We start from the raw sequence: 26,660 nt of genomic DNA, 5'->3' as shown, positions 1-26,660 counted from the left end.
ACTGCGACTTGCCCCCCGCAGCCCTGACCCGCTCACTGCAACTTGCCCCCCGCAGCCCTGACCCGCTCACAGGGACTTGCCCGCCGCTGCCCTGACCCGCTCACTGCGCCTTGCCCCCCGCAGCCCTGACCCGCTCAGAGGGACTGGCCCCCGCAGCCCTGACCCGCTCAGAGGGACTGGCCCCCCCGCGGGACTGGCCCCCCGCAGCCCTGACCCGCTTACTGCGAGTTGGCCCCCGCAGACCTGACCCGCTCACTGCGACTTGCCCCCCGCAGCCCTGACCCGCTGACTGCGACTTGCCCCCTGCAGACCTTACCCGCTGACTGCGACTTGCCCCCCGCCGCCCTGACCCACTCACTGCGACATTGCCCCCCGCACCCCAGACCCGCTCACTGCGACTTCCCATCGCAGCCCTGACCCGGTCAGAGGGACTGGCCCCCGCAGCCGTGACCCGCTCACAGGGACTGGCCCCCGCAGCCGTGACCCGCTCAGAGACTGGCCCGCCGTAGCCCTGAACCGCTCACAGGGACTGGCCGCCGCAGACCTGACTCGCTCACTCCGACTTGCCCCCTGCAGTCCTGACCCCCTCAGAGGGACTGGCCCCCGCAGCCCTGACCCGCTCACTGCAACTTGCCCCCCGCAGCCCTGACCCGCTCACAGGGCCTGGCCCCCGCAGCCGTAACCCCCTCACAGGGACTGGCCCCCGCAGCCCTGACCCGCTCACTGCGACTTCCCCCCCGCAGTCCTGTCCCGCTGACAGGGACTTGCCCCCGCAGCCCTGACCTGCTCGCTGCGACTTGCCCCCCTCTGCCCTGACACGCTCACTGCGACTTGCCCCCCGCCGCCCTGACCCACTCACTGCGACATTGCCCCCCGCACCCCAGACCCGCTCACTGCGACTTCCCATCGCATCCCTGACCCGGTCAGAGGGACTGCCTCCCGCAGCCCTGATCCGCTCACAGGGACTGGCCGCCGCAGACCTGACTCGCTCACTCCGACTTGCCCCCTGCAGTCCTGACCCCTTCAGAGGGACTGGCCCCCGCAGCCCTGACCCGCTCACTGCAACTTGCCCCCCGCAGCCCTGACCCGCTCACAGGGCCTGGCCCCCGCAGCCGTAACCCCCTCACAGGGACTGGCCCCCGCAGCCCTGACCCGCTCACTGCAACTTGCCCCCCGCAGTCCTGTCCCGCTGACAGGGACTTGCCCCTGCAGCCCTGACCCGCTCACTGCGACTGGCCCCCTGCAGCCCTGATCCACTCACTGCGACTTGCCCCCCGCTGCCCTGACCCGCTCAGTGCGCCTTGCCCCCCCAGCCCTGACCCTCTCAGAGGGACTGGCCCCCGCAGCACTGACCCGCTCAGAGGGACTGGCCCCCCGCAGCCCTGACCCGCTTACTGCGAGTTGGCCCCCGCAGACCTGACCCGATGACTGCGACTTGCCCCACGCAGTCCTGACCCGCTCACTGCGACTTGACCCCCGCAGCCCTGACCCGCTGACTGCGACTTGCTCCCTGCAGACCTTACCCGCTGACTGCGACTTGCCCCCTGCAGCCCTGACCCGTTCACAGGGACTGGCCCCCGCAGCCCTGACATGCTCACTGCGATTTGCCCCCCGCAGTCCTGTCCCGCTGACAGGCACTTGCCCCTTCCAGTCCTGACCCACTCAGAGGGACTGGCCCCCGCAGCCCTGACCCGCTCACAGGGACTGACCCCCGCAGCCCTGACCCGCTCACTGCGACTTGCACCCGGCAGTCCTGTCCTGCTGACAGGGACTGGCCCCCGCAGCCCTGACCCGCTCACTGCGACTTGCCCCCCGCAGCCCTGACCCGCTCACAGGGACTGGTCCCCGCAGCCCTGACCTGCTCACAGCAACTTGTCCCCTGCATTCCTGTCGCGCTCACAGCGTCTGGCCCCCTACAGCCCTGACCCGCTCACAGGGACTGGTCCCCGCAGCCCTGACCCGCTCACTGCGACTTGCCCCCCGCAGCCCTGACCCGCTCACTGCGACTTGCCCCCTGCAGACCTCACCCGCTCACTCCGACTTGCCCCCTGCAGTCCTGACCCGCTCAGAGGGACTGGCCCCACCAGCCCTGACCCGCTCACTGCAACTTGCCTCCCGCAGCCCTGACCCGCTCACAGGGCTGGCCCCCGCAGCCCTGACCCGCTCACTGCAACTTGCCCCCCGCAGTCCTCTCCCGCTGACAGCGACTTGCCCCTGCTGCCCTGACCCGCTCACTGCGACTGGCCCCCTGCAGCCCTGATCCACTCACTGCGACTTGCCCCCCGCTGCCCTGACCTGCTGACTGGACCTGCCCCCCTCCAGTCCTGTCCCGCTGACAGGGACCTGCCCTCCTGCAGTCCTGCCCCGATGACAGGGACCTGCCCTCCTGCAGTCCTGTCCCACTGACGTGCACTGGCCCCCGCAGCCCTGACCCGCTCACTGCGACTTGCACCCCGCTGCCCTGACCAGCTCACTGCGACTTGCCCCCCGCAGCCCTGACCTGCTCACTGCGACTTGCCCCCCGCTGCCCTGACCAGCTCACTGCGACTTGCCCCCCGCAGCCCTGAACCGCTCACTGCGACTTGCCCCCCGCAGTCCTGACCCGCTCACAGGGACGGGCCCCCGTATCCCTGACCCGCTCACTGCGACTTCCGCCTGCAGCCCTGACCCGCTCACAGGGACTGGCCCCCGCAGCCCTGACCCGCTCACAGGGACTGGCCTCCCGCAGCCCTGACCCGCTCACTGCGACTTGGGCCCCGCAGACCTGACCCGCTCACTGCGACTTGCCCCCTGCAGTCCTGTCCCCCTGACAGGCACTTGCCCCTTGCAGTCCTGTCCCGCTGACAGGGACTGGCCCCCGCATCCCTGACCCACTCACAGGGACTGGCACCCCGCAGCCCTGACCCGCTCACTGCGACTTGGCCCAGGCAGATCTGACCCGCTCACTGCGACTTGCCCCCCGCAGACCTGACCCGCTGACAGCGACTTGCCCCCCGCAGGCCTGACCCGCTCACAGGGACTGGCACCCCGCAGCCCTGACCCGCTCACTGCGACTTGCCCCCCGCAGCCCTGACCCGCTGTCTGCGACTTGCCCATCGCAGTCCTGACCCGCCTAGAGGGACTGCCACCCGCAGCCCTGACCCGCTCACAGGGACTGGCCCGCCGCAGCCATGACCCGCTCACAGGGACTGGCACCCGCAGCCCTGACCCGCTCACAGGGACTGGCCCCTGCAGCCCTCTCCAGCTGACAGCAACTGGCCCCCTCAGCCCTGACCCGCTCACTGGGACTGGCCCCCGCAGCCCTGACCCGCTCATAGCGGCTGGCCCCCGCAGCCCTGACCCGCTCACAGGGACTGGCCCCCGCAGCCCTGACCCGCTCACAGCAGCTGGCCCCCGCAGCCCTGATCCTCTCACAGGGACTGTCCTCCGCAGCCCTGACCCGCTCACAGCGATTTGCCCCCTGCAGTCCTGTCCCGCTGACAGCGACTTGCCCCCGCAGCCCTGTCCCGCTGTCAGCGACTTGCCCCCGCAGCCCTGACCCACTCACTGCGACCTGCCCCCGCCGCCCTGACCCGCTCACAGCGACTTGCCCCCTCAGTCCTGACCCTCTCACAGGCACTGGCCCCCTTCGTCCTGATCCGCTCACACCGACTTGCCCCTGCAGCCCTGACCTGCTCGCAGCGACTTTCCCCTCCTTCCTGACCTGCTCACAGGCACTTGTTCCCTCCGTCGTAACCCGCTCACAACGTCTTGTCCCCTCTGTCCTGACCCGCTCACAGCGTTTTGCCTCCCATCCCTCTTGCACAGGTCACCCCTTGCTAAGAAACGGTCCCAATTATCCATGAACCGGAAACCCTGCCCCCTGTGCCAGCTCCTTAACCATGCATTCATCTCACCTATCTTTCTATGACTTAGCTCACTAACATGTGGCACTCATGGAAACCCATAAATTATTACCCTCTGGGTCCTGCCTTTCAGCCTCTTTGCTAACTCCTTGCACATAGTCCGCAGGATGTCATCCCTCTTTCTGCCTATGTCATTGGTACCAACGTGCCCCGTGGCCTCTGGCTGCTCACCCTCCCCTTTAAGAATTTGTTGCAACCACTCAGAGATGTCCTTGACCTTGCACCAGGGAAGCCACACGCGGCCCTGGTGTCTCAAATGTGGCGACAGAATCTATGCCCCCAACGAATGAGTCTCCAACCACACTCGCTCACTTGGATTTGCCTTACTCTGTCCCACAGCAGGGTGGTTTGTACTATGGACCTGGCTACTGCTGATTATATAACTGACCCAGTTTAGTTTTCGATCAGTGTTAACCTTGGTTTAGTGGATAGCCAAGCACCTCAGTAGTCTACAATACAGGAGAAATACATTCTTAAGCTGACAGATTCTAACAGTCAAGGACAAGCACTGAATTGTTCTGACCTCATTTCCAACACCTGGCCCATAGCCTTGCATGGCTTGGATAGCACTTGCACATTTAAAAAAAAATAAATGTAACGATGATGTGAGGGTAAAGACATGGAATTTTTTTGATATGGTCATATTCTGTCTTGTTGGAGCTGATTGCTGCTGAGCACTTGTCTGGTGCAAATGTAACTTATCCTTTATCAGGCCAAGCCTGATCGTTGTCCAAGTCTCACTGTATTTTCTCATTGTTGACTTAATGTTGGTTAAGCCCAACAGTGTTGTACATACCCTGCCTATTCTGAAACTCTACCACTTAATATTAAGTCTAATAAAGACAAGTATCCAATGTGCCTTCCAAACCACTTCAACGACCTGGTCCGTTACATTGGGGGATCAACAGGCATGCACATCAAGATCCTGAGATCCCTCTGATCATTGGTGCTTGTGAGGTCCCTATGATTCATCATGGGCTCCAAGATCTGATTGTGCTGTGTCACCTCATCCTTATCCCGTTCGTCCTTCGATGAAATAATGTTCACAAACGCTTCTCAAAAATTCTTCCCAATCCTCCTTTTTGCAATCATGATACAAGTGAGCATAAAACTTGGAACACGACAGCAACAGGAATGTGCCCTTTGGCCCACCATGTTGGGGCAACATGACCACAAATGAAATAATCCCTTCTGCCTGTCCTTGATCCATAGTCCTCCATTCCTTGCATATTCGTGCACTTAACTAAAAGTCCCTTTCAAATGCTTTCATCGTATCTGCATCCACTACGACCCCAGGCAATGTATTCCACACTTTTAACATGCTTCGTGTGAAATACTTGCCCCTCACATCTCTTTTGAACTCCCCCCCCGCCCCCGCCTCAGCTTAAATGCATGCCCCCTAATAGTGGACACTTCAACTCCGGGGGAGAAATTTTCTGACCGTTAGCTGTATTTATGTATCTCCTAATTTTATAGACTTCTATCAAGCCTGCCCTCAGCTTCTACTGCCCCAGAGAAAACGAAGAGTTTTTTCCAGCTCCTCCCTCTCGTTCATACCCTCTATTCCAGTCAGCATGCTGGTAAATCTCTTCTGCACCCTGTCCAAAGCCTGCACATCCTTAGTGTAATGTGGCGGCCAGAATTGGATGCAATACTCTGTGTGGTCTCACCAAAGTCTTGTAAAGCTGCAGTGTGACATCCTGACTCTTGCACTGAGTTCCCCTATGAATAAAGGCAAGCATGCGATATGCCTTCTTGACCACCCTATCTACTTGTGTGGCTACTGTCAGGGAGTTATGGTCTAGGACCCCAAGATCCCTCTGGACATCACTGCTGTTTGGGGTCCTGCCATTAACTGTATCCCTTTCCTTAACACTTGGTCTCCTAAAATGCAACACCTCATGCCTGCCCAGATTAAATTCCATCGGCCATTTCTCCGCTCGAGTTTGCAATTGGTCTGTATCTTGCTGTGTCCTTTGACAACCTTCCATGCTGTCCACAAGTCCATTGGTCCTTATATCATCTGCAAATTTAGTAATCCCCCATCTACATTTGCAACCAAGTCATTTACATATATCACAAACAGCAGAAGTCACATCGATGTGGAACACCACTCGTCACTGAGCTGCAGCCAGAAAAACAGCTTTCCACCACTGAGACGGCAAGAACTGTAGATGCTGGAATCAGAGTTAGCCAAGTGTGGAGCTGGAGGAACGCAGCAGGTCAGGCAGCATCAGAGGAACAGGAAAGCTGACATTGTTGATGCTGCCTGGCCTGCTGTGTTCCTCCAGCCCTATACTGTGTTATCTTTGTTAGCCTTCCACCGCTACCGTCTGCCTTATATGGGCAGGCCAAGTCACCATGGATCTCATGGATCTTAATCTTCTGGATGAGCATGCCATGAGGGACCTTTTTGAAAACCTTCGTAAAATCCATGGATATGTTATCAACTGTTCTACCCTAATTGATCACCCTTGTCACCTCCTTGAAAACTTCAACTGACTTGGTAAGACATAACCTGCCCCGCATAATGCCATGCTGGCTGTCCCTTATTAGCCCATACCTTTGAGACATGAGACACTCACCAGTCTGTAGTTTCCTGCAAAGTCCCTGTTTTCCTGCTTGAACAGAGGAATGACTTTATCCACTCACCAGTCTCCGCAACCCCTCCAGTGCCTGGCAAGGATATCAGACCCTGTTGAAAGTGGTGTGTTGATGCATTTGTGTCATGATTGTGTTTTGTTTGAGCCCTTACATTCAAAGCAGTGTAAGAATGTCTTTGTGCAGCAGGCGAGGTGTGATGAGACTGAGCCTTCATACAATTGCAAGATGTTGAAAATTTGCCATTATTTATGAAAACAGTGATAAATTTCCATGATCAACATTTCTTTTACACTTCAATGATTATCCCATGGCATGTAAAATCAGAAAGATATGATAAAATGAGACTGGGTCATATGCAGGGAGAATGTTTGCCTTTCACGTCTATAGAAGTAGTGAAATATTTCCGTGAATCTAAAAGTCACTTTTCTGTTCATTGAAGGACACAATCATCGCCTTGGAAGCTTCATCACGATACTACTTTGCATTTCTGAAGAGGGAAGAAGAAATCAACATGCAAATTCAATTCCATGGTTTTGGAAGTCCCATTGAGAACACGATTCATTTGCGCCGGCATAATGCTCTGACCGAGAAAGAATTGAAGGTGAGTTTGTAGTTTGGAAGATCGCAGCAATTTATGCATCAACTTGTTCATCGATAATGTTCCATTGCTTTCAAACTGCATTTTCCACTCTGCGAGATAATAACTGTTAGAACAAGCAACAGCATCGGTAGATGGTCTATGGGGAATGCAAAGTTACAAAACCCAATCCATTCAACAACATATTTCAGATATGTCAACAAATTAAATATTCCAGCACAGGATAAAACAAGGAAGATGAGAGTGAGGAGGCAATAGCTCTGATGACAAAAGAACAGAAATTTACCTTTATCCATTCGAGCAAAAAAGCAGGCACGCAAATAAATAATCATCTAACAATGCACATGTGCAACGGAGGCTACAGGGGGACTAAAAATGCCGAATTGTTGTCATGCGTATTGCTGAAAGGATGATTGGAACAGAATCTGTGGTAAATTTGAAGAAATACAGATGATGCATCTCAGGATGTTGGAGGAAGAACATTTATTGACTGAGGCAAATTGTATTGCCCTTTTCAGGAGTTATTAGGTTCATAATGAATTGAAACACTTCCTTCTGTGCTGAAAGCTTTAGTTTAGTTGCAGCTGGATGACAATTTCTGTTCCTGGTAGTATTTAGCAAACTGTTAAAAGTGAATGTCACTGCACAGAATTCCAAACATGACTCCAATCAGTAGAGAAAATATCCAAGGGGTGTGATGAGTTGTATCCTCTCATGTTGAAGAACGCAGCTACAGATACAATGGAGGCACTGATGATAATCTTCCAAGAATCCTTAGATTGTAGAAAATTCTCAGAGGATTGAAAGATGGTGAACGTAACACCATTATTACAAAGATACTTCGACAAAATAGTAAGCAAGTATTGCCAATTTAGGTCAACCTGGGTAGATGTTCATGCCGGCAATGAAAGATGAAATAACAGGGTACTGAGTGTGCTATAACATCCTACAGAGTGAACATCCTTTCATAAAGGGGAAATAATACTTGACAAACTTGCTACAGTGCTTTGAGAAGGAAACAAACATTCCTGATGAAGGACCACCAGTTGATGTCCTACATTGAGATTTCAACAAAGCATTTGATAAGGTACAGCTCGTAAGGTGTCTCGAAGGAAAAGAGCCCGTGTGTTCAAGGGTAGGATGTTCGGATGGACAGAGGACTGCATCGTAAATAGAAGTAGAGTTGTAGCAGCAAGATGGTAACTTACAAGTCATGTACGGCTACAGAGCGAATGCTGCGGAGGCCGTACACCTCATGTTGACTGGGTTGATTTCGGAAATGGCGGAGGGGATTGCTATGCTTAGGAAAGTTGGGCAGGCAGGGACTACGTTCATTGGCGTTTATAAGATTGAAAACAATCTTATTTTTTCAACATGTAAGATTCTGAAGAGGCTTGATAGTGTATATCCGTCGAGATTACTCCCATTTGTGAAAGATTTTATGACCAGAGGCCACATTTTCAAATTGGTTGCCCATTAATTCAGGAAAGAATTACTTCTTTCAGGTTGTAGCAATTTATTGAACACTTTAGCCAAGAAAGTTTTAGAGGTAATGCCATTAATCATATGCTAGGCTGTAACGGCCAGGTTAATTTTTAAATCAAGAAACAATGATAATGAGAAAAGGGTCTAGGCCTGAAACGTCAGCTTTTGTGCTCCTGAGATGCTGCTTGGCCTGATGTGTTCATCCAGCTTCACACTTTGTTATCTTGGATTCTCCAGCATCTGCAGTTCCCATTATCAGTGATAATGAGAAAAGGGTAGTCTTTACAGTGGAAGATACTTCAAGGATCCCCTTATTACTAAAGAATACAGGGAGGAATTAAACACATCACTACCACACCATCACTACCATTAGAGAAGTAGCAGTAGACAATCTAATGGAGTGAAAGCAGATTAGACTCTTTGCCGTGATGGTTTACTTTCTAAGATTCTAAACAATGAGCTTCAGAGTCGGTGTATGCATTGATTGTAATTTCCCAAAAAGGTTTCGATTCTAGAGAAGCATCTGAGGGCTGGAAAAATGCCGATGTGACATCCCTGTTTCAAAAGGAGAGAGGCAAAAAGAAGATAACTACAACCGAACCAGCCTAACATCTATTGTTGGAAATATGTGGCAATCAACTATGAAGAAAATAATTGCAGGACATTTGGAAAATCAGAATCTAATCAAACAGAATCACCATAGCCTGATGAAAGAGAAATTATGTCTGGCTAATTTGTTTGGGATTTTGGAGGAAGTTTTGGGAGGAGAATTAATAGAGGAAAACCAGTAAATGTGTTGTGTTTGGACTTGGAGAAAGCATTTGAGAATGTACTCAAAAGTAATAAGCTAAGAGCTGAGGTTTTGAAGGTAGTATATTGCTATGGATCAGTATGCTTTGCACGTTCTGGAAGGAGAGATGACATCTTGAGTGAAATGCACCAAGTGAATATATATTTTGGGGAACTTGGTGGCAATGCGGTAAGTCAGTGCAGAGGGTAAGAGGTGCCATTTGCTTGCTTTTTTTGCCTGATAGTTCATCAGCATTTTTTTTTGAGACAGGGTAAATTGAAGCCAGAATCAGGCACCCGGAGGGTGAACCAGGCTCATTGGTTGGTGATCGCTACTGGTTTAAGAATCTATCATCGGTAGCTTTCAGATTGAAAGTAAATCGGAGAAATATTTACAGGCTACAAACTAAAAGACCAGAATGTTTTCAAATCAAATTAAGATCGAAGTAATTGAAATGGAGATGCCAGGCCAGATGATGATTTGTACCTACATGACGGGCGAGTGGTCAGGCCCCATACTCCAGCTTAGGGTTGATGAACTGGAATCTCAGTTTTTACCAATCAACAAATCATGTGGGGCAGAGTTACCAGGGAATGCTGTGCTTCAGGAGGCAGTCACGCACCTTAGATTAACTAGCTGAAACTTGGTCAGTGGCGAATGACAAAGAACAGGGCAGGTGGAAGGATTCAGGATGTAGTGCAGAAGGAACCTTGGCCTTTGATCTTATCTAACAGGTTTGAGATTCTTTCTTCGTGTGTGGATGAGAGTGCAGGGTATAGGGAAGATGAGTAAACTGACTGTAGCACTGTGGTACAGGGGGACATTCAAGAGGAGATAAAAAGTGAAATGTAGTTATAATCAGAGGTAGTATAGTTAGGGGAATGAACACTGTTCGTTGTGACCAGGATCGAGAGTCTCGAAAGTAGTGTTGCCTGCTTGGTGCCCAGGTTCAGGATATTCCATCTCGGCTACAAAGGAACTTGAAGTGGGAGGAGTAGAAATCCAGCTATCGTGGTCCACACAGGTACCATTGATATGGAAGAAAGAGGAAAGAGGTTCTGCTGAGGGATTATGAGCACCAAGGTGCTGACGTGAGAAAGCAGAACCAGAATGGTAATAATCTCTGGATTATTAACTGAGCAATTTGGCACGGTGTGAACATTATTATAGATGTACATTGTTCAAATGGTGGCATGGCAGAAATGTGTTTGAATTCATGGGACATTGGCATCGGCATGGGGAAGGAGGGAGTTGTTCTGGTGTTATAGGCTCGACGAGAATCATATTGGGACAAGTATCCTTGCAAAATACAGAGCTAGGCCTGGGGCTAGGGCGTTAAAATAAAAAGTGTGGAGTGGGTGAGCTCAGTTGCATGGAAAATTGTGGAAAAAGTTAGAAGCTGGTAAGTGCTCAGCAAAGTTGCCAGAGCAAGTAATAGGACAAAAAGTATGGAAATGGTCAGGAGTCTCACTTCAGCTGCAGCAGATAAGAAGGGTGGCTGTAAATGCCAGACTGAAGATGTTGTATTGAATTACAGGGAGTGTATGAAACAAAGTGAATGAGCTTGTGGTGCAGATTGAAATTGACAGATACATCACTCTGGGTATCACAGAGAGGTGGTTGTTAGGGGATAAGTGTTGGGAACGAAATATCCAATGATTCATGTCCGATAGAAAGAACAGGCAAATGGACAGAGATAAGAAAGTGTGGAGCTGGATGAGCACAGCAGGCCAAGCAGCATCTCAGGAGCGTAAAAGCTGACATTTTGTGCTGAGACCCCTCTACTTCTGCGTGTTCATCCTGCTGTGTTCATCCAGATCCACCACTTTGTTATCTTGGATTCTGAAGCATCTGCAGTTCCCATTATCTCCGATACAAATGGACAGAGATGCCAGGATTGGCTTGTCAGTAAGAAATGAGGTCGCGCTGAAGGAACCACTGGTCTTCAGCTTGTTTATTAAGGACTTGGAGGAAAGAGGTGCATGTGCTGTGGCAAAATTTGTAGATGACTGAAAAAATATTTAGAAAGACAAGGCATGGCACAGAAACAGAGATTTACCGGGATGTGACTTGGATCGGAATGTATTAGCTATAAGGAGGGTTTGGTGGAAATGTGTCATGATAAATGTAATGAGATCAACCATGATCTCACCGAATGAAGGAAGAATATTCAATGGGCCAAATGACTTTTTTTCTGAGTCTTCGGGTTTGACAATGCATTCATGAAGGCGTTTTTTTTCTCTCTCTTGGATAAGATGTGAAAATGAAATGTATACCCTTCCTTTTCATCTGGGAATAAATAATTGTTCTGAACGATTTCCATTGACTAATAGCAATCTGACAAGCTTCGCAATGTAAAGAGATTTTCAGCTTCTTTTTAATTGTAAAGGTATTCTTTGGAATTAATTTGGCATATATTATTTGCATCTCAGGAAGTATGTTCATCACTGCATCTCAAAAAGTGCTCTGTTGTATGACAACAGCTTTTTAAAGATCACTTCAATGGTTGTGATTTTGAGTTGCCATAACACACATTAAATTACACTGTTGGCCAATCTGTCCATGATTATTTCATTATGTTATGCTTCAAACAGACAAGGAAATATCGGTGATGCAATGAAGTGTTTGACTCTCAAATATAATTGCTGTTATAGTTTCCACTTGGAAGAAAGATTCACATCAAATTGACTGGTCAAGGAAATGGGACACTGACTGTGAGTACTTTGAATGTTCGAGTTGTTCCTAAAATGAAAGTTATGACCCTGATGATTTCTCTTTCATGCAGATATGAAGAGACTCTTTCAAAATATCCTCTAGGTTAGTGGTTCAGGCATAAAAGTGTAATATGTATATTTATGTATATACATGTACATGCGTCATCTGAAAAGATAATGAGTATAAATCACTTGTGACAAGGAGAGAATGAGTTATCCAGATAGTAAGAACTGCCAATGTTGGTGTCTGAGATAACACATTGTGGAGCTGGAGGAACACAGCAGGGCAGGCAGCATCAGAGGCTGAGGAAAGTTGAGGTTTTGGGTCAGGACCCTTCCTGAGAAATGGAGGGTGGACGGGAGCTCAGAAACAAATAGCGTGGAGGGGGAGGAGGTGCTGGGGAAGGTAGGTGGGATGGTAATAAGTGAGTACTATCCAGATTGGAACAGATTTTCCCCAGGGGATGTTGAGTACGAATTCCAAATCACTCTCAAAATCTTAGTGACTGTTAACATTGATGTTTTTCGTCTGTGTGTTTCAGTAATTGCATGACAGTTGAATGGTTCGTTGAGAGTGAGGAACCTATGGACTCGCACACACCAAGATGGAATTTAGTTCGAAGAGTGACTTCAAAATAGTTGCTTGCTTTTAAAATCTTGACCGTTTTTGCTGTCCAGTTGAATGAATTTAGTTTCATACTGCTTCAATGGTTATTAGTGTTTAACAGGATCATATTTGTGAAACTTACAGTTCTGCAAGTTTCAGCATAATCTGGTGGAGACTTTCGGTGCTTGCAAAAAGGCTCACCTCTCCATTAATACCGAAGGAAAATTGGAGTTTAAAAGTAAATTCACCCGCTGTCAGGGAATGAAATGTTAATGTTGACTCGAACATAATTTTTAAAAAAGTCATATATTTGTGTAACACTGAACTCAAATTAAAATTTTTACAGATGGTTGGATATTGGATTCATTTTAAATGAGGGTGAAGATCACTTTAATTCCAGCATATTTGTGAAGTAAAGAAATAGCATGTCAAATAAAATTAACTGCATGACTCTTCATAGCCCTACATGTAGAATTTCATTCCGAACTATGAGACAGTTGTGACCCCATACTACCTCAGTGCTCATGGCAAGAGTAAGACGCCTGTTTGACGTGCTGTGCACTGCATGGAATGGCGGCAACATCAGATTCATTGATGCTTGAGAATCAAAAGAATATGACCATAAGATTTAAAATCAAAATCTCATTGAACACTTCAAGGAATGTATTACAGGAAGAGGGGGAAAGCATGTATGACTAATCGAAGGTGGTGGCGCAGATCACATAGACCTGTGTGCTAAAACTTATCACAAATTTCACATTGAATGGAACAGTTTAAACAGGCTGGAGGAAGCAGACATGCCAGCCCAAACCTTTTGAATTTGAGCATTCTGTTCGTAAACATCAGCAAAATTGTGGGAAACATGTTTATTCTTTCTCTTTTATTGCACAGAACCATACGATGAGACTGTTTTGATGAGGAATTTAAAGATTATGTTTCCCATCCGTTTGACTCACAGTTTGGTACCATAGGTTGGTACAATCTTCGTTCGAGAAGGAAAAGGGATGTTCCAGATACAGAAAATCGTCAAACCATTTACTACAAACTCCGTTTCTGGTTAGTATTAATTAATGCAGTTATCATTTTTAGCTCGACATGATTGCACAATGGAGTCAATAAGAAAATTTCATCTGATATTCCACATAAATTTTAAGTGGATATTAAAGCAGCTCATTTCTTTTTCACGCTGTATGCTGCTTTTAAGAATGGTTGTCTTATTGTCGAAATGTTTAGCTTTGACTCCACGGCTTCTTCCATTAGCTCACATTGAAACATATGTTTCTTCAGCCAAAAATGCACGTTTACCCGGTGTAGCTTGACTTACCTTCCCCTGTGGTCGTTCCCTTGAAATCGCCTGCGGTAGCTCCCCTGAAAAACAACTGTACCATGTTTGAGATGATGGGAACTGCAGATGCTGGAGAATTCCAAGATAATAAAATGTGAGGCTGGATGAACACAGCAGACCAAGCAGCATCTCAGGAGCACAAAAGCTGACGTTTCGGGCCTAGACCCTCTGATGAAGGGTCTAGGCCCGAAACGTCAGCTTTTGTGCTCCTGAGATGCTGCTTGGCCTGCTGTGTTCATCCAGCCTCACATTTTATTATCTTATACCATTTTGGATACTGTTCCAGGGGACGACTTAGCAGGGGTATGCAGTAGGATGCAGGTCTCTGGCACAGAGTCTGTCCCTCTTGCACAGAAGGGAAGCGGGGATAGGAAGAGAGTGATAGTCATTGGGGACTCAATAGTTAGAGGGACTGATAGAAGATTTGCCGGGAACGAAAGAGACTCACGATTGGTGTGTTGCCTCCCAGGTGCCAGGGTCTGTAATGTCTCGGATCGTCTCTTTCGGGTCCTGAGGGGAGAGGGTGACCAGCCCCAAGTCGTGGTCCACATAGGCACCAAGGACGTAGGTAGAAAGAGTGATAGGGATGTCAGGCAGGATTTGAGGGAGCTCGGGTGGAAGCCGAGAGCTAGAACAAACAGAGTGGTCATCTCTGGTTTGTCACCCGTACCACGTGATAGCGAGGCAAAGAACAGGGAGAGATTTCAGCTGAAGACGTGGCTGCAGGGATGGTGCAGATGGGAGGGCTTCAGGTACATGGACAATTGGGGCTCATTCTGGGGAAGGTGGGACCTGTACAAACAGGACGGTCTCCACTTGAACCAGAGGGGCACTAATATCCTGGGTGGGAACTTGGCTAGTGCCATTCGGGTGGATTTAAACTAGCTCAGAAGGGGGATGGGAAACTGAGGTGTAGCCCTAGTACACAGGAGGATGAGCGTAGGGAGTACATGGTCAGGACCTCACTGTCACAGGAGTGTGCTGGCAGACAGCAAGCTGGATTGAAGTGTGACGACTTTAATGCCGGGAGTATCCGGAATAAGGTAGGTGAGCTTGCAGCTTGGATAGGTACCTGGGACTTCGATGTTGTGGCCATTTCGGAGACATGGATAGAGCAGAGTCAGGAATGGATGTTGCAGGTTCTCGGGTTTAGATCTTTGATTTAGGTCTGGGAAGGTGGTAAGAGAGGGGGAGGTGTGGCTTTGTTGGTCAAGGACAGTATAACGGCAGCTGAAAGAACCTTTGAGGACTCGTCTACTGCGGTGGTATGGGCTGAGGTTGCCAAGGAAGGTTTGTCGACTGAGTCAGTGTGGGTGGAAGTTCGGAACAGCAAGGCAGCAGTCACTTCACTGGGGGTTTCAGCAGACCCCAAATAGCAGTTGGGAGATCGAAGAACTCATTGGCCGGCAGATTGTTGAAAAGTGCAAACGTATCAGGGTTGTTGTTATGGGTGACTTCAACTTTCCCAATATAGATTGAAACCTCCTCAGTGCAGATGGTTTGGATGGAGCCGTTTTTGTCAGGTGTGTTCAGGAGGGTTTCCTGACTCAGTATGTGGACAGGCCGACGACGCGGGAGGCCATTTTGGATTTGGTGCTCGGCGATGAGCCAGGACAGGTGTCAGATCTCGTGGTGGGAGAGCACTTTGGCGACAGTGACCGCAAGAGCCTCACATTTACCATAGCCACGGAAAGGGAAAGGAGCAGTTACCAGGGGAAGATATTTAACTGGGGTAAAGGAAACTATGATGCTATCAGACAGGAGTTGGGAAGTACAGATTGGGAGCAATTGTTCCACAGAAAGGGCGCAGCAGACATGTGGAGGCTGTTCAAGGAGCAGTTGTTGCGAGTGATGTATAAATTTGTTCCTCTGAGACAGATAAGAAGGGGTAAGATTCAGGAGCCTTGGATGACGGGTACAGAGGTGCTTCTTGTCAAAAAGAAAAGGCAGCGTACGTAAGGTGGAGGAAGTGAGGGTCTGGCACAGCTTTAGAGTATTACAGGCCTGCTCGGAAGGAGCTCAAAAGATATTGCCTGTACAATTGTTACCTGTTACAACCTTTGCGTCCACGCTTGCTCATTCAATGGTGTCAAGATGCCAGCAGTGCATGTACCTTCTCCATCCCCTAATGCCGTCAGCTCACACAAGACATAGTCCTTACTTAAAATCTTCTGATCAACCAACGTTCATTGTAATGGACATTTTAGTTATCTGTCATGAAACGAAATCTGATTCTGACTGGCGTGAACTGCAGTGCAAATGCATATAATCTGCGAAACGAGATTCCTTATGGGCTTGCAGCCGCTACAAATAATTGCTTTTCAAAGACGTTGCATACATACATTTTTTTCTCCTGTCACCTTAGATTATTTTTTTGTTTATGCATGTTGTGTGGGTTTCCAGTCAGGCCCATAAACACAGGTTGATGCAGTCACTGTTACAACATGGTATTGAAGGAGAATTTGTGATCTTTGGAGTTTCATTCCAGTGTATGAAGGAGTGCACCATCAAGCCACTTCAGAGCACTACTGGCGACGAATTGTTGCAAGTTTTCAAGTGTTACCGATTGTCACATAAAATATGGCCTTTTTGTTGTTGCGCTATTCATCTTAACTGCAACATATCTAGTATTTAGGCTTGGAAACTATTTCAATTTTTTTGATTTACTTATTCAAAATCATTTATGATTGTTGTCATGATATCTACACTATGTTATTTTGATTGGACATCGAGGATTGGATCTGTCTTACCCCAGCTCTTAATGGAAATAAAGTATGCGCTTATAAAACCCCTTCTGGGCAAGGTAGTTGCTCAGTGGTTAGAGCTGCTCATGCACTGGGGAGCCAATTGAGATTCCAGTCTTGGGTAACTATCTGTGTGGAATTGACACGTCCTCCCCGCGTCTGCGAGGGGCTTCTGCCAGGTGCTGCAGTTTCCTCGCATTGTTCAAAGATGTGCAGGTCCTTATATGTGATTTGTGAAGCATTTCTTAAATGTTTCAATCCTGCCAGCATCCAGTGCCTTGGACAAAATAACTGGAGATGAATAAGAGATACTGTGCCTTTTGACACCATTTCCTGCTGGATTTTCATCAATCCTGCTTTGTATCGGTGACAACTTCCATGACCTTTTTTGATGCTATATCTGAATTGACAGTCTAGTTCCAAATATTTGTTGTGCAGTATTTCAAGGTCTCTGTTACAGCATACCCATGAATGTCCACTTCAAAAGATACTTCCATATCATAGAATCCCTACGGTGTGGAAACAAGCCCCTTGTGACCCAAGAGGTCCACGGCCACCTTCCAAAGAGCATCTCACCCTGACTCATCCCCCGACCCTTTCCTCAGTAACCCTACGTTTCCCATGACTAACACACCTAATCTACACATCCCTAAACACAATGGGCAAGTTTGGCATGGCCCATACACCGAGCCTGCACATCTTTGGACTGTGGGAGGAAACCAGAGCACCCAGCAGGAACCCATGCAGGCATGGGCAGAATGTACAAACTCCGCATAGAAAATCGTCCACCGGTGGGATCGAACCTGGGTCCCTGGCGCTGTGAGTCAGCAGTGCTCACCACTGAGCCACCGTGCTGCCCTTGGAGTTAGACAGAGCTTGCTTGTTCCTGGGTGGCCTCAAACTGCCAACCTCCACTTAGTGGCAAAAGTGCTGACCAACTGCACTCATCTTCACTGGTTTTTGCTTTGTATCATTGAATTCAATCCTTCAAACTCTATGATAAATATTTAAATTTCCATTGATATGTGAGCGTTGTTTTTAGTACGCAGTATTGGTTTATTATGTTTCATTGGTACATGATGAATATTGTATGTATATGCAAATGGGCAAGTTGGTAACGATGCAGTCCACAGACCTGGAGGATAATAACACTGTCCTTCAATCGCCCACGATGCCCTCTGCAAATTGGTAGAAAACAAAAATTTCTATAAAATTCATCTCTCCTCCCGTCAGTCGATCAAAATTAATTCAGGATTTTGTGCAGGCCAATAACCGTAAAATTACACGAGCCTAAACAAAACTACTGGCTCATATTAGTTCAGTAAAGTGAAAGGGCAACAATAGAGGTAGTAGGAACTGCAGATGCTGGAGAATCTGAGATAAGAAGGTGTAAAGCTGGATGAACACAGCAGGTCAAGCAGTATCATTCGGCTCTACACCTTGTTATCTCAGATTCTCCAGCGCCAATTTTCTGAAGCAGGGTCTCGTCCCGAAACATCAGCTTTCTTGCTTCTCTGATGCTGCTTGACCTGCTGTGTTCATCCAGCTCTCCACCTTGGGCAACAATAGAGTATGCTTTAAGTCACTAGATATGTTACGTGGGTTTGTCTTCCTTAGGGTGGAGTTAGTGGAACCGAAAAAGATGTCTCCCTCACAGCGTTTGTGACAAAAGAATTGCATCGTTCCTTGGCGGCCTTTCAACGGAAGAATATTCAGAGATTTCCCGAGTGGTAAGAATGTAACTTCTTTGACTTCTCTTTATCTCACTTTTTCCAACAATTGGAAAATAGATTTTAGAAATAACATGGAGCTGATGAAGTGTGAAAAGAAGAATAATTCCAAGCGGTGGTAGGAGTTGGTCAGTGAGGTGGGAGGAGTGGATAGGTGGATAGTCCACATTGAGGCTATTGAGTTGGAAGCTCCCGAGGCGGAATATGAGGTGCTGCTCCTCCAGTTTCTGGGTGGTTTGGTTGTGACACTGGAAGAGGCCCAGGATGGACATGTCGTCCAGGGAGTGGGAGGGGGAGTTGAAGTGATGCAATGATTTGGATATGAAAATAGAAGGTGTGGTTAGTAAGTTTCCCAATGATTGAAGGTGTAGTAGCCAGCCAAGAAGGTCACCTCAGAATGCAATGGGACATTGACAAGTGCCAATAAACTGAGGAATGGCAGGTGGTGTTGAGGTTAGACAAATGTGAGGTGCTACATTTTGGACAGGCAAATCAGGGCAGCACGTTTACACTGAAGGTTGTGGGGAGTGTTGATTAATAAAGAGACGCTGGAGTGCTGTTTCGTAGTTCCATCAAAGTACAGCCACCGGTAGAAAGGATATGAAGGAGACATTTGGTGTGCTCGCCTTTATCGGTCAGTGCATTGAGTATAGGAGTTTGGAGATCACTTAGCCACCATATAGGACGTTGGTTCGGCTGCTTTTGGAATACCCCAATCGATTTTGGTCTCCTTGCGAGAGGAAGGATGTCGGCGCAACATTGAGGGCCGAAGGGCCTGTTGTGCGCTGTATTGTTGTATGTTGTAAACTTGAAAGGGTTCAGAGAAGATCTACAAGGATGTTACGAGCATCGGAGGTTGGAGGTATACCGTGGGCTTGAACAGGCAGCTATTTCTTGGAACTTTGGAGTTCAGGGCTGACCATATGGAAGTTTATACAATTACGAGGGACGTGGATAGAGCGAACAGCCAAGATCTTTTCCCCGGGTTGCTGGAATCCAAAACTGGAGGGAATAGGTTAAAACTGAGAGAGGGAAGATTTAAAATGGACCGGATTTTTTTTCATAGTGGTGCATGTATGGAGTGAGCTGCCAGAGGAAGTGGTGGAGGCTTGTACGTTTAAAAGGCATGTGGATGGGTATATGAATAGGACGGGTTGACAGGAACATGGGCCAAATGCTGGCAAATGGGACTAAATTAACTTAGGATATCTGGTCAACACAGACAAATTGGGCCAAAGGATCTGTTTCCCGACTGTACATCTCTCTGATTCTAAGTGTCTTTTTTCTGAACTACGTGGCCCATAATTAGAAAAACTTGAATCAGGATTTGGGAATGTGACAATTCTAATTGGATTTGTTTGATGAAATTAACTCTGTAGGTAATGGTGGTTGAATTATGATTTGTCAAATTTGAGTTTATTGCAGCATCTTATAGAAGAGAGGAGACACATGTAATCACAATTGAAAATCAAAACTTGGTAAAATTTTGTATTGGAAATACATGACAAGCCATTGGAGGAGATTCATGACCATTGCATTCAAGTGAGAACAACAAATGCGATTCAGTGACTCAGTGAAACGGGATGCAGTGACTCAGTGAAACGGGATGCAGAGACTGAGGGTAATGGGTTGCAGTGGCTGAGTGAAATGGAATGCCGTGTCTCTGTGAATTGGGATGCGCTGAGTGTGGGGAATGGGATGCAGTGACTGAGGGAAATGGGATGCAGTGACTGAGGGAATGGAAATGCAGTGACTGTGGGAAATGGGATGCAGTGACTGAGTGAAATGGGCTGCAGTGAATGTGTGAACTGGGATGCAGTGACTCATGGAGATGGGATGCTGTGACTGAGTGAAATGGGATGCTGTGACTGAGGGTAATGGGAGGCAGTGACTGAGGGAAAGGAGATGCAGTGTCTGTGGGAAATGGCATGATGTGACTGAGAGAAATGGCATGCTGTGCCTGAAGGTTTTGGGATGCAGTGACTCTTAAATGGGATGCAGTGACTGCGTGAAGTGGGCTGCAGTGACTGTGCGAAATGGGTTGCAGTGACTGAGGAATGGAGATGCACTGACTGTGGGAAAAGGGGTGCTGTGACTGAGGGAAATGGGATGCAGTGTCTGATGGAAATGGGATCCAGTGACTGAGGGAAATGGGATGCAGTATCTGAGTGCAATGGGATGCAGTGAATGAGTGAAATGCGCTGCCCCAACTGAGTGAAATGGGATGCAGTAACGGAGGAAAGGAGATGCGGTGACTGTGGGAAATAGCATGCTGTGTCTGAGGGGAATGGGATGCAGTGACTGTGGAAATGGGATGCAGTGACTGTTAAATGGGCCGCAGTGACTGAGTGTAATGGGCAGCAGTGACTTCGTGAAATGGGATGCAGTGACTGAGGAAAGGAGATGCAGTGACTGTCTGAAATGGGACGCAGTGACTGAGCTAAATGGGATGCATGACTGATGGAAATGGGATGCAGTGACTGAGGGGAATGCGATGCAGTGACTCATGGAAATGGGATGCTGTGACTGTGGAAATGGGTTGCAGTGACTGAGTGAAATGGGCTGCAGTGACTGAGGGAAATGGATGCACAGTCTCAATTGAATGGGATTTCCTGTCTCCGTTAAATGGGATGCAGTGACTGAGTGAAATGGGATGCAGTGACTGAGTGAAATGGGATGCTGTGACTGAGGGAAAGGAGATGCCGTGACTGAGGGAAAGGAGATGAAGTGTCTGTGGGAAATGGCATACTGTGACTCAGGGTAATGTGATGCAGTGACTGAGGGGAATGAGATGCAGTGACTGTGAAATGGGCTGCAGTGTGTGTGTGTGAACTGTAATGCAGTGACTGTTTGATCTAGGATGCGGTGGCCGAGTGAAATGGGGTGCAGTGGCTGAGTGAAATGGGATGCAGTGACTGAGTGAAATGGGATGGAGTGACTGAGTGAAATGGGATGCAGTGACTGAGGGAAATGGGATGCAGTGACTGAGGGGAATGGGATGCACTGAGTGTGTGGAAATTTAATGCAGGGTCTGAGAAATACGGGAAACAGTGACTGATGAAAATGGGATGCAGTGACTGTGGGACATGGGATGCAGTGATTGTGTGAAATGTGATGCAGTGACTGTGTGATCTAGGATGCGGTGGCCGAGTGAAATGGGATGCAGTGGCTGAGTGAAATGGGATGCAGTAATTGGTGGAAATGGGATGCAGTGACTGAGGGAAATGGGATGCAGTGACTGTGTCAAATGGATGCAGTGACTGAGTGGAATGGGATGCAGTGACTGATGGAAATGTGATGCGGTGACTGACAGTAATTGGATGGAGTGACGGACGGTAATGGGATGCAGTGACTGAGGGAAATGGGACGCAGTGTCAGAGTGAAATAGGATGCAGTCAATGAGTGAAATGGCCTGCAGTGATTGAGTGAAGTGGGATGCAGTGACTGAGGGAAATGGGATGCAGTGGCTGAGTGAAATGGGATGCACTGACTCTTGGAAATGGGATGCAGTGACTGTTGGAAATGGATTGCAGTGACTGTTGGCAATGGGATGCAGTCACTGTTGGAAATGGGATGCAGTGACTGTGGGAAATGGGATGCAGTGACTGAGGAAAAGGAGATGCAGTGACTGTGGGAAATGGCATACTGTGACTCAGGGTAATGGGATGCAGTGACTGAGGGGAATGGGATGCAGTGACTGAGTGAAATGGGATACTGTGACTGAGGAAAGGAGATGCAGTGACTATGGGAAATGGGATGCAGTGACTAAGTGAAATGGGATGCAGTGACTGAGGGGAATGGGATGCAGTGACTGATGGTAATGGGATGCAGTGACTGATGGGAATGGGATGCAGTGTCTGAGGGAAATGGGATGCTGTGACTGAGCGTACTGTGATGCAATGACTGAGGGTAATGGGATGTAGTGACTGATGGTAATGGGATGCAGTGACTGAGGGAAATGGGAAGCGGTGACTGAGTGGAATGTGAAGCATTGAATCAGTGAAATGAGATGCAGTGACTGTTTGAAATGGGATGCAGTGGCTGTGTGAACTGGGATGCAGTGGCTGTGTGAACTGGGATGCGGTGACGTGTGAACTGGGATGTGGTGACTGTGTGAACTGGGATGCGGTGACTATGTGAACTGGGATGCAGTGGCTGAGTGAAATGGGATGCAGTGACTGAGTGGAATGGGATGCAGTGACTGAGTGGAATGGGATGCAGTGACTGAGTGAAATGAGATGCAGTGACTGATGGAAATGGTATGCAGTGACTGAGGGAAATGGGATGCAGTGACTGACGGAAATGGGATGGAGTGTCTGTTTGAAATGGGATCCTGCGACTGAAGTTAATGGGATGCAGTGACTGAGGGTAATGGGATGCAGTGACTGAGTGAAATGGGACGCAGTGACTGATGGGGAAAGAAGATGCAGTGACTGTGGGAAATGGCATACTGTGACTCAGGGTAATGGGATGCAGTGACTGAGGGGAATGGGATGCAGTGACTGAGGGACATGGGATGCAGTGACTGAGGGACATGGGATGCAGTGACTGAGGGACATGGGATGCAGTGACTGAGGGAAAGGAGATGCAGTGACTGTGGGAAATGGCATACTGTGACTCAGGTTAATGGGATGCAGTGACTGAGGGGAATGGGATGCACTGACTGAGGGACATGGGATGCACTGACTGAGGGACATGGGATGCAGTGACAGAGGTACTGGGAAGGAGTGACTGAGTTAATAGGGAATCAGTGCCCGAGCGGGCTTGGGGTGCAGTGACTGAGGGAAATGGGATACAGTGCCTGATCGAAAAGGGACGCACTGACTGTGTGAAATGGGATGCAGTGACTGAGGGACATTGGATCCTGTGAGACATGGACATGGGATGCAGTGACTGTGGGAAATGTGATGCAGTGATTGAGTGAAATGTGATGCAGTGATTGAGTGAAATGTGATGCAGTGACTGAGTGAAATGGGATGCAGTGACTGAGTGAAATGAGGTGCAGTGACTGAGGGAAATGGGATGCAGTGACTGTGGAAAGGAGATGCAGTGACTGAGGAAATGGGATGCAGTGACTGATGGAAATGGTATGCAGTGACTGAGGGAAATGGGATGCAGTGACTGAGTGAAATGGGATGCAGTGACTGAGTGAAATGGGATGCAGTGACTGAGGGTAATGGGATGCAGTGACTGAGTGAAATGGGATGCAGTGACTGAGGGGAATCGGATGCAGTGACTGAGTGAAATGGGATGCAGTGACTGAGGGTAATGGGATGCAGTGACTGAGGGTAATGGGATGCAGTGACTGAGGGTAATGGGATGCAGTGACTGAGTGAAATGCGATGCCGTGACTGAGGGGAATCGGATGCAGTGAATGAGGACAATGGGATGCAGTGACTGAGGGTAATGGGATGCAGTGACTGAGGGCAATGGGATGCAGTGACTTAGGGCGATGGGAGGCAGTGACTGAGGGGAATGTGATGCAGTGACTGAGGGAAATGATATGCGGTGACTGAGGGAAATGGGATGCAGTGTCTGTGAGATAGGGGAAACAGTGACTGAGGGACATGGGATGCAGTGACTCTGGTGAAGGAGATGCAATGATTGAGTGAAATGGGATGCAGTGATTGAATGAAATGGGAAGCACTGACTGAGTGAAATGGGATGCACTGACTGAGTTAAATGTGATTCAGTCACTGAGTGAAATGGGATGCAGTCAGTGAGTGAAATGTGTTGCAGTGACTGAGTGAAATGGGATGCAGTGACTGAGTGAAATGGGATGCAGTGACTGAGTGAAATGGGATGCAGTGACTGAGGGAAATGGGATGCAGTGACTGAGGGGAATGGGATGCAGTGAGTGTGTGGAAATTTAATGCAGGGTCTGAGAAATACGGGAAACAGTGACTGATGAAAATGGGATGCAGTGACTGTGGGAAATGGGATGCAGTGATTGTGTGAAATGTGATGCAGTGACTGAGTGAAATGTGATGCAGTGACAGAGTGAAATGGGCTGCAGTGACTGTTGGAAATGGGATGCAGTGACTGTGGTGAAGGAGATGCAGTGATTGAGTGAAATGGGATGCAGTGACTGAGTGAAATGAGATGCATTGACTGAGGGAAATGGGATGCAGTCAGTGAGTGAAATGTGTTGCAGTCACTGAGTGAAATGGGATGCAGTGACTGAGTGAAATGGGATGCAGTGACTGAGTGAAGTGGGATGCAGTGACTGAGGACAATGGGATGCAGCGACTGAGGGCAATGGGATGCAGCGACTAAGGGCAATGGGATGCAGTGACTGAGGGACATGGGATGCAGTGACTGAGGGACATGGGATGCAGTGACTGAGCGACATGGGATGCAGTGACTGAGGGACATGGGATGCAGTGACTGAGGGACATGGGATGCAGTGACTGAGGGAGATGGGACGCAGTGACTGATGGGGAAAGAAGATGCAGTGACTGTGGGAAATGGCATACTGTGACTCAGGGTAATGGGATGCAGTGACTGAGGGGAATGGGATGCAGTGAGTGTTGGAATTTGAATACAGCGTCTGAGAGATACGGGAAACAGTGACTGATGGAAATGGGATGCAGTGACTGTGGGACATGGGATGCAGTGATTGAGTGAAATGTGATGCAGTGACTGAGTGAAATGAGGTGCAGTGACTGAGGGAAATGGGATGCAGTGACTGTGGTGAAGGAGATGCAGTGATTGAGTGAAATGGGATGCAGTGACTGAGTGAAATGCGAAGCAGTGACCGCCTTAAATGGGATGCAGTGACTGCGTGAAATGGGACGCAGTGACTGAGTGAAATGGGATGCAGTGACTGACTGAAATGGGATGAAGTGACTGTGGGACGTGGGATGCAGTGACTGTGGGACGTGGGATGCAGTGACTGAGGGAAATGGATGCAGTGACTGAGAGACGTGTGATGCAGTGAATGACGGACGTGGGATGCAGTGACTGAGGGACATGGGATGCAGTGACTGCGTAAAATGGGATGCAGTGACTGAGTGAAATGAGATGCGGTGACTGAGGGAAATGGGATGCAGTGACTGAGGGACATGGGATGCAGTGACTGAGGGACATGGGATGCATCGACTGAGTGAAATGCGATGCAGAGACTGAGGGAAAGGAGATGCTCTGACTGTGGGAAATGGGATGCAGTGAGTGTGGGAAATTGAATGCAGTGTCTGTGAGATACGGGAAACAGTGACTGTTGGAAATGGGATGCAGTGACTGTGGTGAAGGAGATGCAATGATTGAGTGAAATGGGATGCACTGACTGAGTTAAATGTGATGCAGTGACTGAGTGAAATGTGATTCAGTCACTGAGTGAAATGGGATGCAGTCAGTGAGTGAAATGTGTTGCAGTGACTGAGTGAAATGGGATGCAGTGACTGAGTGAAATGGGATGCAGTGACTGAGTGAAATGGGATGCAGTGACTGAGTGAAATGGGATGCAGTGACTGAGGGAAATGGGATGCAGTGACTGAGTGAAATGGGATGCAGTGACTGAGGGAAATGGGATGCAGTGACTGATTGAAATGGGATGCAGTGACTGAGTGAAATGGAATTGCCGTGACTGTGGAAAGGAGATGCAGTGTCTGAGGAAATGGGACGCGGTGACGGATGGTAATGGGATGCTCTGACTGAGTGTAAAGTGAAGCATTGAGTGAAATGGGATGCAGTGGCTGTGTGAAATGGGATGCAGTGGCTGTGTGAAATGGGATGCAGTGGCTGTGTGAAATGGGATGCAGTGGCTGTGTGAAATGGGGTGCAGTGGCTGTGTGAACTGGGATGCAGTGACTGTGTGAATAGGGATGCAGTGACTGAGGGAAAGGAGATGCAGTGTCTGTTTGAAATGGGATGCTGCGACTCAAGTGAATGGGATGCCGTGTCTGTGGGGAATGGGATGCAGTGACTGTGGGGAATGTGATGCAGTGACTGAGGGACATGGGATGCAGTGACTGAGGGACATGGGATGCAGTGACTGAGCGATATGAGATGCCGAGACTGAATGAACTGGGATGCAGTGACTGATGGAAATGTGATTCAGTGACTGCGTGAAATGGGATGCAGTGAATGAGTGAAATGAGATGCAGTGACTGATGGAAAGGTGATGCAGTAACTGAAGG

At 48.8% G+C, this 26,660-nt stretch overlaps 1 long non-coding RNA gene across 1 annotated transcript in view; it reads left to right on the top strand.

The window, feature by feature from the left end:
• Positions 1-7,048, top strand: part of LOC132207958 (uncharacterized) — a 42,724-nt gene extending 35,676 nt beyond the window's left edge. The window contains exon 3 of the long non-coding RNA XR_009444042.1: positions 6,949-7,048. This is a non-coding gene — a long non-coding RNA (uncharacterized LOC132207958). The remainder of the gene's footprint in view (positions 1-6,948) is intronic.
• Positions 7,049-26,660: the final 19,612 nt, after the last annotated feature.

The sequence above is a fragment of the Stegostoma tigrinum genome, unplaced genomic scaffold, assembly GCF_030684315.1.
Source record: "Stegostoma tigrinum isolate sSteTig4 unplaced genomic scaffold, sSteTig4.hap1 scaffold_231, whole genome shotgun sequence".
In the NCBI taxonomy this organism is placed as follows: domain Eukaryota; kingdom Metazoa; phylum Chordata; class Chondrichthyes; order Orectolobiformes; family Stegostomatidae; genus Stegostoma; species Stegostoma tigrinum.
The sequence above is the reverse complement of the archived record's forward strand: the minus strand, read 5'-3'. Positions and strand labels throughout refer to the sequence as shown.